The 12,340-nt window shown below is 40.3% G+C and overlaps 1 long non-coding RNA gene across 1 annotated transcript in view; it reads right to left on the bottom strand.

The window, feature by feature from the left end:
- LOC116535020 overlaps positions 1 to 12,340 on the bottom strand; it is a 167,331-nt gene that overhangs the window by 92,228 nt on the left and 62,763 nt on the right. The gene's annotated exons all lie outside the window — the stretch shown is intronic.

Below are 12,340 nucleotides of genomic sequence, written 5' to 3'. Positions count from 1 at the left end.
TGTGTGTGTGTGTGTGTGTGTGTGTGTGTGTGTGTGTGTGTGTGTGTTTACTGGAACTTTAGTAGCATCTGGTCTCATAGATTATTTGGGCATTCAGATGAAGAGGATTTGTCCAAGAATTTAGAAACTCTATTACTGCAAATCTTCTTACTTTCATATTGTCTAGCTAAGTTTAATGAGAACTTTGAGATATGCCAAGCCAGAGATACAAACCAAAGTGAAGCAATTGGCCTTTTCTCTGGGATATATTATCAGGCAACTTTAAAAGTGAGATTTAAGTATATGACCAGTGTTATCTGTAATATGTTAATGTCACCCACATACCTGCATGAAGAACATGCAACTGATGTATAATTCAGAATTGAACTATATAGATTCTTTGAGAACCTTTTTATTAGCTCCAGGTTTGCAGACTAACACTGTCACAGCAGCTCAAGTCTGAACTTGCCAAGGTACAACAGTGTGAATGATTGACTTTAATTCCCTATCATATGTTATCGTGAGTGTTCCACACCACTGAGGCATGGATGTATGACCAAGTGAAGATGTTCACTGCCAGTTGTTTTGTCCAGTGCCACAGATGCTCACTGGCCCTCTACTGCAGTTGTGTTACAGTTTGTAAATGTTTGGATGATACAGTGTTTTTTTGTCCAAAATTAAAAACCTTCAGTCTTTTGCATGTGTGAAGTTGTTGTGTATTAGCTACAAAGAAAAGAAAAGACAGCATACCTCCAAAAATGGTACACTGACCTAGCCTCAACAGATGAACCACCTTATAAAGACAGAATCTGCAGATAGGTTAAAATATTCTCTGTTGATGTTAAAATAAAACAAGAAAGGTATCAGGACACCTGGTTCTTAAAAGCACTGCCATTGACCAGCTGTGAGGGCAAGACTGACACCAACTTAACTCATAAAAGAGTGCTGACAGTATACCAGTTTGTTTATTCACATTGGGGACAGACCTGTTCAGGGACCAAGCTCTTCCTCCCCTTCCAGGGCCTTCTCTCCTGCCCTGGCCGCCTCCTCTCCCAGCAAGAATTCCCACTCATGAACTTGGGGGTTATTTCCTCCAGGCCTCAAAAGAGCTTCCCTCTCTGGGCACCACATGATCAGGGCCTCCAGTGAGTGGAATACAGAGAGACCTGGGATCTAGTCCTGGCTCTGCTAGTCCGGTGGCTTTGGGCAAGTCATTTTCTCTCTCTCAGCCTCAGAGGTCACATCTATAAAATGGGAATGATAATTGTACCTACCACACAGGGTCATTGTGCAAGTTAACAGAGCTAACATGTAAAGTATTACTTGGTAAAGTCCCTGGCACATAATAAAAAAGTCAAAAAGCATTAGTCAGCCTCCTCCTACTTTCACCCTCGATGCTGCTGATTACACTGACAAGTTCTTACTCTTATTCTTTCTTTTTCAACTCCATTCAGCCCCTTCCTACTCTTGACATATTGTCTTTATACAATCAGATTACAATGTAATATATTAGGCTAAATTAGCCAATAATCTTTGTTCATTACAGAATGTTTTTAAAATATAGAGAACCAAAAAAGAAGACGTCGGAATTTCTCTATGCAGAGAGAAATCTACATGCACAGAGAAGAAAATAGAACTATATAACAGTCTCATTTAATTTTGAACATCATTTCAACAAATATAGGTTTATTTTGCTATTTTAATGGACACATAGTTTCTCACTATATGAACTATAGTTTATTCAACCAGTCTCCTATTGTTAACCATGCTACAGCTTTCTTCTATGTCAAATTTCAGTGTTGCGTTTCTGAGCTATACCGTACTTTCCTTGGTTAGAATTCAACAGCCTCCTTTCTGATTTGAGGTAACTGCTTTCCCTGAGGTGACCTATACAGATGTGTATTTTCATCTATTCTGGTAGGATTTTTTTTTAACCAACAAACTCTGTATCAACCCTTTCATCCATTGCTATAAAGAAATACCTGAGATTGGATAATTTATCAAGAAAAGAGGTTTAATTCGCTCACAGTTCCACAGGCTGTACAGGAAGCATGATGCTGGCATCTGCTTGGCTTCTGGGGAGGCCTCAGGAAAACTTAAAATCACAACATAAGACAAAGGGGGAGCGAGGCATCTCACATGGCAGGAGAGTGAAGATGGAGGTGCTACACACAGTTAACCAGATCTCAGAAAAAAAAAAAAATCTCACAGGAACTCTCAGGAGAACAGCAGTAAGTGGATGATGCTAAACCATTAATGAAGGATCCCCACCTCCAACACTGGGGATTACAATTGAACATAAGATTTGAGCGAGAACACAGATCTAAACCATATCAAACTCTAAGGATAATTTGAGTTCCAAATTTTTATGGTACTTTGTACAGAACATAAGTGTGATCTCGGAATTTATTCACTCTGTAGTCCCAAGGTAATACACTGTGTTAGCTGTGGGTGAGGGTGTGGCAAGCTGGGCACTCTGAAATCAACTATGTTCACAACCTCCTGTCATTCAAAAAAGGCCTAGTTTCACAGAAGAGAGGGTGTCAAAGGAAGCCTCTAAATGAGAAAGCGCTTCTGGATAAGTCAGCCCCCGACCTGTTGTGTTTCCTTATTTACAAAACAGGAATAATCTCTACCCTGCCAGACTGATGCTGTGATTGTGACAGCCAAGGGAAATTGTAGCTGCAAAACATTTTGCAAATTTGGAAGTACTTTTCAAATATAAATTGGTATTATTAATTTCAATCTTCAAATCCTGTCCAACTGAACTAGAACTAACTATAGAAGTAAGGAACAAAATCGAGTATTAATGGAGTATGTGCTGGCCTTTGGGGGAAAAATGCTACTTGGGTATATGTAAGGCACAGCACATTTGAAAGACGACTACCTTGTTTCTCTAGGCCCCTGGTACATTGTATTTAAGACAGGTGGTTTGAACTAGATGATTTCTAGGAAAAGGCTGAATACCTATTGAGTGGTTCATCTGTGCTAGGTCTTGGGCTGGGAGCTTTAAATATATTTTATGTGGCTGAAATAACAAGTCTTGTTCAAAGTCACCAAGCTGGTATGTAGGCTACTAGAACACAGGACTGACTGAAAATATTGTCTATCTTGAGAATTTCATACTCTAAAATCCTATTGATTGGACTTCCAGTTCAGACAAGACTGTAGATTCATTTCTCACTATTCCTTTCCACTAAGTACAACCATAAGGCCTGGAAATAATACAAGTGGCAACCAAAGGAGAACTCTGAAAGGTGGTATGAAGGAGAGCTGGTTTGGGATCCCAGGGCTATAGTAACAACACAGAAGCAAGGTGTTTTATATCCTGTCACCCAACAAGATGTCAGTCCAGGTTGGGTATTTCTTGACCTCCAACCTAACAAGAGAAGGCAGCCCAGGTAGGCTTATTCCTCTCCGAGATCAAACAGGAGTCCCTCCAGCAAGAGGTGAGCCTGACAACATAATCAAGGGGAATCCATCAAGACATCCCTAATCCCCATTGCTCATTGTTAGAATGAGCAGCCAGTCCGTTCCCCACTCAGAGACGTGGGCAGCCAGGAGAAAAAGAGACCCTGCCATAAGTGCTCATCCCAGGATGACCACTCATCTCCACAGGCAGATGGGGGCTCTGTCAAAACAAGGGACTAGGCAGGGAAGCCTCTTTGTCACTGCAGGCCTGCAAGTTCCATGCCCAACTAAGAGACATTGGGCAACAGGCCTAGGGAAACCATTTCTGCTCCCCTCAGGCAGCGCAAACAGAAAACAGGAGGAGCCTGAATGGCACCAGGCAAACCAGTCAGACCAAAATAGCACCAAAAAGCCTTCAAAAACTAAACTTTACTGAAATGATCGCTGACAAAGGTAGGAGAGGATCTGCATGCGAAAGCTAAACAAGGTGACTGCTTGCTAAAATAGAAAGTTTAAAGTTAGAGTCTCCTAACATAATAGACAAAATGTCCAGGATGTAATAGAAAACTCACAATTTGAATTAAAAAAGACAATTGAGTGACATCAGCACTGAGATAAATCAGGTGTCGGAATTACCTGACTAGGATTTTAAAACCGCTGTCATAAAAAGGATTCAAGAAGGAATAAATAATCATTTGAAACAAATGAAAAAAATTGAAAATTTCAGCAAAGAAATAAAAGTTATTTTTAAAAGAACCAAATGAGGCTGAGTGCAGTGACTCACACCTGTAATCCCAGCACTTTGGGAGGCCAAGGTGAGTGGATCACCTGAGGTCAGGAGTTAGAGACCAGCCTGATCAATATGGTGAAACACTGTCTCCACTAAAAATAGAAAAATTAGCCAGGCCTGGTGGTGTGTGCCTGTAGTCCCAGTTGCTCAAGAGGCTGAGACGAGATTTGCTTGAATCCAGGAGGCAGAGGTTGCAGTGAGCCGAGATTGTGCCACTGCACTCCAGCCTGGGTGACAGAGTGAGACTCCATTAAAAAAAAAAAAAAATGGAAGTGAGGCATGGTCCCAGCACTTCTGGAGTCTGAGGCAGGCAGATTACTTTAGTCCAGGAGTTTGAGACCAGTCTGAGCAACATGGTAAAACACCCCTTCTCTACAGAAAATACAAAAATTAGCTGGTCATGTTGGTGTGAGCCTGTGGTCCTAGCTACTTGGGAAGCTGTTGGGGAGGATCATTTGAGCTGAGTAGATTGAGGCTACAGTGAGCTGTGATTGCACCACTACACTCCAGCCTGGGTGACAGAGACCCTGCCTAAAAAAAATAATAAAATAAAAAAGCCAAACGAAATGGTAACGGTACAAGTGAAAGATACAATAATGATGTTACAGTAGGTAAGTAGTCAAGTATGAGCAGGGCAGGAGAGGGCTCCCCAACACATGCACACCAGGAGTGTTGGGTGACCTTTGGCTGACGGTCAGGCTATTGTTAACAGTTTCTCTAAGGTAATAATTGGTCAAAGCTGGTGCCAGGGAAAGTCAGTCTCCTAATAGATAGAAAACACTTAAAACTGATCAGCAGCTTCCCAATAAGATCCTGGAAGTATGCCAGTGTATAAAGTCAAGAGGCCAAGCTGTCCACTTGGTTTCTCAAGTCATCTACTTGGCTGTCTTCCCGGTTGTACTTTCCTTCTTTCCTTTCCTTTCCTTTCTGTTTTTTCCTTACTGTTCTAAAGCTTTTTAAATAAACTTCCACTCCTGCTCTAAAACTTGCCTTCGTCTCTTCTTCTGCTTTATGCTCCTCAGTCAAATTATTTCTACTGAGGAGGACTGATGTTGCTGCATACCCATACAGATATGCCACTGGTAACTTGGGATAACTCAGATCTCCTCCACCAGTAACAGTAACAGAAGAGAAACCAAAAACTCACTGGATGAGCTCCTAGTAGAATAGAGATAACAGATAAGAGAATCAGTGAACTTGAGGATATATAAATGGAATTTACCCAGTTCTAAAAAAAGAGAAAGCAAAGAAAAAAAAAATCAAACTTCAGAGACTTGTGTAATAAAAAATAATTAAATTTCAAAACCATTCATATCTTTGGAGTCCAAGAAAGGAGAAAGAGAGCAGGGCTGACAGAGTACTTGAAGAAATAATGCCTGAAAATTTTTCAAATTTAGTGAAAGATACAAACCTATAGATTCAGGAAACTGAGCAAACCCTAAAGGGAGTAAACCACCAAAAGACTCATACCAGGATACATGATAATTAAACTTCTGACAACTAAAGACAAATTAAAAAATATTGAAAACAGCCAGATAAAATGATGTATTATTGACAGGAGAATATCAAATGAAAGTGGATTTTTCATGTGAAACTGAAAGCCAGATAAAAGAAAATGGGACAGAAGTTTTTAACAGCTGATAGGAAACAAACAAAAAACTATCAGCTTCAAATTATATTATCAGTAAAATTGTCTTTCAGGAATAAGTGGGAAATAAAGGTATCCTCAGTTGAAGGAAAACTAAAAGAATTCATTGCTTGCAGACCTACTCTTAGATATTGGTGAAATGAAATTCTTCCAAGGGAAAGGAAATAATGAAAGAAGAAATAATAGAGTATCAGGAAAGAAGAGGAACAATAGAGAAGGGTATGTAAAATGACTTGTTCTCCTGCTAAGTTTTTTTTTTTAATAGTATTTTAGGTTTTGGGGTACATGTGAAGAACATGCAAGATTGTTGCATAGGTACACACGTGGCAGTGTGATGTGCTGCCTTCCTCCCCATCACCTATATCTAGTATTTCTCCCCATGCTATTTCTCCCCAACTCCCCACCCCCCACTTCTCCTGCTAAGTCTTATAGATCAAAATTGATTATTAAAAGAAATTGTAACCCTATCTGTTACTCAAGACAATGGTATTTTAAAAGTGGATAAATAAAGGGACCTAAATGGATTTAAGGTTTCCACACTTCACAGAGTGGTAAAATGTTAATACTCAGAGACTAAGTCACATGGGTATTTTTTAATACCCTGAGTAACCACTACAAAACTATACGAGGCATACATTCAAAAGCACTATAAATAAATCTAAATGAAATCCTTAAAATGTTCAAGAAATGCACAGGACGTTGAGAACAAGAACCAAAGGAAATAAATAGAAAACAAATACTAAAATGTCTGTCTTAAGTGCTAAAATACCAACAACTACCTTAAATATATGTGGTCTAAATATACCAGTCAAAGGACAGATGAGAAGAGTAGAAATCATTTCAAATTTAACAACATAGGTGTTTTAAAAATAAAAGAATGGGAAAAGATTGTCTATATTAATATCTAATAAAATATACTTTGTAGAAAATTATTACAAAGAGGGACATAACATAATGATTATAGGATCACTCTATCAGAGTGGCATAATAATCTTAAATGTGTACAAACCAAAAATCAGAATCTCAAAATACATAAAAGAAAAACTAGTGAAATGAGAGATAGAAACCCACAATTATATATGGGGACTCCAACATCCACTTCTCACCAACTTATAGACTGGACAGGGAAAATGTGGCACATATACACCATGGAATATTACGCAGCCATAAAAAACAATGAGTTCATGTCCTTTATAGGGACATGGATGAACCTGGAATCCATCATTCTCAGCAAACTGACACGGGAGCAGAAAATCAAACACTGCATATTCTCACTCATAAGTGGGTGTTGAACAATGGGAACACATGGACACAGGGAGGGGAGCACTACACACTGGGGTCTGTTGGAGGGAAATAGGGGAGGGACAGTGGGGGATGGGGAGTTGGGGAGGGAGGCCATGGGGAGAAATGCCAGATATAGGTGAGGGGGAGGAAGGCAGAAAATCACACTGCCAACAATCTTGCATGTTCTTCACATGTACCCCAAAACTTAAAATGCAATATAAATAAATAAATAACTACTAGATAGAAAGTCATCAAGAATAGAGAACTGAAAGGCCAGCCATGGTGGATCACACCTGTGATCCCAGCACTTAGAGAGGCCAAGGTGAGAGGATTGCCTGTGGCCAGGAGCCAGGAGCTTGAGACAAGTCTGGGCAACATAGCAAGACCTTGTCTTCAAAGAGTAACAAAATTAGCTGGGTGTGGTGGCACGTGCCTGTAGTTGCAGCTAGTTGGGAGGCTGAGGAGGGAGGATCACTTGAGTCCAAGAGTTGAGACTGCAGTGAACTATGATCATGCCAATGCTTTCGAGCCTGAGTGATAGAGGCCCTGTCTCTTAAAAAAGAAAAAAAAAAAGAATATAGAAATGAAAAATACAGTCAGCCAACACAATCTAATTGACATACATTGAGTGCTAAACTCAATAGCAGTATAGGTATTCAAGCTCGGATAGAGCATATACAAAAAATGACCATATCCTGGGCCTAAAACAAGTCTCAAGAAATTGAAAAGACGTGCAGTCATTATAGACTGTGCATTCTGACTACAGTGTAAAATAACTAGAAATTAATCATGGAAAGATAGTAATAAAACTTTCTAAACACTTTGACAGCACATTTCTAAATAATCCATGGGACAATGAGGAAATCTGAAAGAAAATTTAAAACCACACCCAAAACCTTTTTCTTTCCAGTCTAGCATGTGAAGAGCATGGAATTCATCAATCCCAGCAAATAACAAGAAAAGAGCTAACAATCTGAAAATTAACAATTTTTCTTAAATCCATCAAAGAACAGAGTTCACAGGACAAACATGCTGCTCTCAAAATTAGAGACAGATGCATACAGAAGAACCACAGTTTACCTAAAAAAGCAGAAATCCATGAGCAGAATGCTCCAAGAGGAATCAGTACAAGGATAGGGAAATCTTAATTAAACAATTGTTGGAGGCTCAGTGAGGACAAATTTAAGAGTTAACAACAACAACAACAACAACAAGAAACAAAGAGGAGATTGCTGGCAAGATAGCTGAACAGGAATAGCTTCAGTGTGCAGCTCCCAGCGAGATCAACACTGAAGGTGGGCGATTTCTGCATTTCCAACTGAGGTTCCTGGTTCATCTTATTGGGGCTGGTTGGACAGTGGTTCAGCCCAAGGAGGGTGAGCCAGGGTAGGGTAGGGTCTCCCTCTCCTAGCCAAGGGAAGCCATTAGGGACTGTACTGCGCACTCTGGCCCAGATATTGCACTTTTCCCACAGTCTTTGCAACCCACAGACTAGGAGATTCCCTGCAGTGCCTACATGACCAGGGCCCTCGGTTTCCAGCACAAAACTGGATGGCCATTTGAGCAGAAACAACTAGCCATAGAAGTTTTTCTTACATGCCCCAGTGGTTCCTGGAATGCCAGAGAGACAGAACTGCTCACTGCCCTGGAAAGGCAGCTGAAGCCATTGGAGCCAAGTGTTTGCTCGGCTGATCCCACTTCCATGGAGACTAGCAAGGTACAATCCACTGGCTTGAAACTCTCATGGCCAACACAGCAGTCTGAGCTGAACCTGGGACATTGGAGCTTGGTGGGGGAAGGGGCATCTGCCATTGCTGAGGCTTGGGTAGTCAGTTTTACCCACACAATGTAAATAAAGCCGCTGCAGCCAGACAGCCTCCCTAGAATCCCTCCTCCCTGGGCAGGGCATCTCTGAAAAAAATGCAGCAGCCCCATTCAGGGACTTACAGATAAAACTCCCACCTCCCTGGGACAGAGCACCTGGGAAGTTGTAGGAGCAGCTTCAGCAGACTTAAACGTCCCTGCCTGGCAGCTCTGAAGAGATCAGCGGATCTCACAGCATGGCTTTCAAGCTCTGATAAGGGACTAACTGCCTCCTCATCTGGGTCCCTGACCCGCATGTATCCTGACTGGGAGACACCTCCCAATAGGGGCCGACAGACACCTCATACAAGAGAGCTCTGGCTGGCATCTGGTGGATGCCCTTTTGGGATGCAGTTTTCAAAAGAAGGAGCAGACAGCAATCTTTGCTGTTCTGCAGCCGCCACTGGTGATACCCAGGCAAACAGGGTCTGGGGTGGACCTGCAGCAGAGGGACCTGACTGTTAGAAGAAAAACTAACAAACAGAAAGGAATAGCATTAACATCAACAAAAAGGACATCCACTCAGAAACCTCATCCAAAGGTCACCAACTTCAAAGACCAAAGGTACATAAATCCACAAAGATGGGAAGAAACCAGCACACAAAGGCTGACACTTCCAAAAACCTGAATGGCTAATCTCCAAAGATCATAACTCCTTGCCAGCAAGGGAACAAATGTGGATGGAGAATGAGTTTCACAAATTGACAGAAGCAGGCTTCATAAGGTGAGTAATAACAAACTCTTCCAAGCTAAAGAGTATGTTCTAACCCAATGCAAGGAAGCTGAGAACCTGGATAAAATGTTAGATGAATAGCTAACTAGAATAATGAGCTTAGAGAAGAACATAAATGACCTGATGGAACTGAAAAACACAGCACGAGAACTGCATGAAGCATACCCATGTATCAGTAGCTGAATTGATCAAGCGGAAGAAAGGATATCAGAGATTGAGGATCAACTCAATGAAATAAAGTAAGAAGACAAGATTAGAGGAAAAAGAATGAAAAGAAACAAACAAAACCTCCAAGAAATATGGGACTAATTGAAAAGACCAAATCTACGTTTGATTGGTACACCTGAAAGTGATGGGGAGAATGGAACCAAGTTCGAAAACACTTTTCAGGTTATTATCCAGGAGAACTTCCACAACCTAGCAAAACAGGCCAACATTCAAATTCAGGAAATACAGAGAATACCACAAAGATACTCTTTGAGAAGAGAAACCCCAAGACACATAATTGTCAGATTTGCCCAGATTGAAATGAAGGAGAAAATGCTAAGGGCAGACAGAGAGAAAGATCGGGTTACCCACAAAGGGAAGCTCATCAGACTAATGGCAAATCTCTCAGCAGAAGCCCTACAAGCCAGAAGAGAGGGGGGTCCAATATTCAACATCCTTAAAGAAAGTAATTTTCAACCCAGAATTTCATATCCAGCCAAACTAAGCTTCATAAGTGAAGGAGAAATAAAATATTTTACAGATGAGCAAATGTTGAGAGATTTTGCCACCACCAGGCCTGCCTTACAAGAGCTCTTGAAGGAAACAGTAAATATGGAAAGAAACAAGCAGTAAAAACCACTGCAAAATCATAACAAATTGTAAAGACCATTGACACTGTAAAGAAATTACATCGACTAATGGGCAAAATAACCAGCTAGCATCATAATGGCAAGATCAAATTCACACATAACAATATTAACATTAAATGTAAATGGGCTAAATGCACCAATTAAAATATACAGAATGGCAAATTGGATAGAGTCAAGACCTATTGGTGTGCTATATTCAGGAGACCCATCTCACATGCAGAAACACACATAGGTTCAAAATAAAGGGGTGGAGGAATATTTATCAAGCAAATGGAAAGAAAAAAAAAAGCAGGGGTTGCAAACGTAGTCTCTGATAAAATAGACTTTAAACCAACAAAGATCAAAATAGACAAAGAAGGGCATTACATAATGGCAAAGGGATCAATGCAACAAGAAGAGCTAACTATGCTAAATTTATATGCACCCAATGCAGGATCACCCAGATTCATAAAGTTCTTACAGACCTATACAGAGAATCAGACTCCCACACAATAATAGTGAGAGACACTAACACCCCACTGTCAATATGAGAGATCAATGAGACAGAAAATTAACAAGGATATCCAGGACATGAACTCAGCTATGGACAAAGCAGACCTAATAGATATCTACAGAACTCTCCACCCCAAGTCAACAGAATATACATTCTTCTTAGCATGACACTGCACTTATTCTAAAATTGACCACATAATTGGAAGTAAAACACTCCTCAGCAAATGCAAAAGAACGGAAATCATAAGTCTCTCAGACCACAGCGCAATCAAATTAGAACTCAGGATTCAGAAACTCACTCAAAACTGCACAACTACTTGGAAACTGAACAACCTGCTCCTAAATGACTACTGGGTAAATAACAAGATGATGGCAGAAATAAAGATGTTCTTTGAAACTAATGAGAACAAGAACACAATGTATCAGAATCTCTGGAACACAAAGCAGTGTGTAGAGGGAAATGTATAGCACTAAATGCCCACAAGATAAAGCAGGAATGATCTAAAATTGACACCCTAATATCAAAATTAAAAGAACTAGAGAAGCAAGGGCAAACAATTTCAAAAGCTAGCAGAGGACAAGACTAAGATCAGAGCAGAACTGAAGGAGATAGAGACACAAAAAACCCTTCAAAAACATGAATCCAGGAGCTGGTTTTTTGAAAAGATCAACAAAATAGATTGACCACTAGCCAGATTAATAAAGAGTAAAAGAGAATATTCAAATAGATGCAATAAAAAATGATAAAGGGGATATTACTACCAATTTCACAAAAACACAAACTACCATCAGAGATTACTACAAACACGTCTATGCACATAAACCAAAAACTCAAGAAGAAATGGATAAATTCCTGGATACTTACACCCTCCCAAGTCTAAACCAGGAAGAAGTTGAATCCCTGAATAGACCAATAACAACTTCTGAAGTTGACACAACAATTAATAGCCTACCAATCAAAAAAAGTCCAGGACTAGATGGGTTCACAGCCGAATCCTACCAGAGATACAAAGAGGAGCTGTTACCATTTCTTCTGAAACTATTCCAAAAAACATGAAAAGAAGGAATTCTTCCTAACTCATTTTATGAGACCAACATCATCCTGATAACAAAACCTGACAGGCTCAACTAAAAAAGAAAATTTCAGGGGGACTTCAGCCAAGATGGCTGAATAGGAACATCTCTGAAGCGCAGTTCCCAAGTTCCCAATGAGAGCGATGCAGAAGGCGAGTGATCTCCACATTTCCAACCGAGGTACCAGGTTCATCTCAATAGGACTGATC

Source organism: Sapajus apella, unplaced genomic scaffold, assembly GCF_009761245.1.
Source record: "Sapajus apella isolate SASKATOON/1434 unplaced genomic scaffold, GSC_monkey_1.0 scaffold91, whole genome shotgun sequence".
Lineage (NCBI taxonomy): Eukaryota > Metazoa > Chordata > Mammalia > Primates > Cebidae > Sapajus > Sapajus apella.
This window is presented reverse-complemented; position numbering and strand designations above follow the sequence as displayed.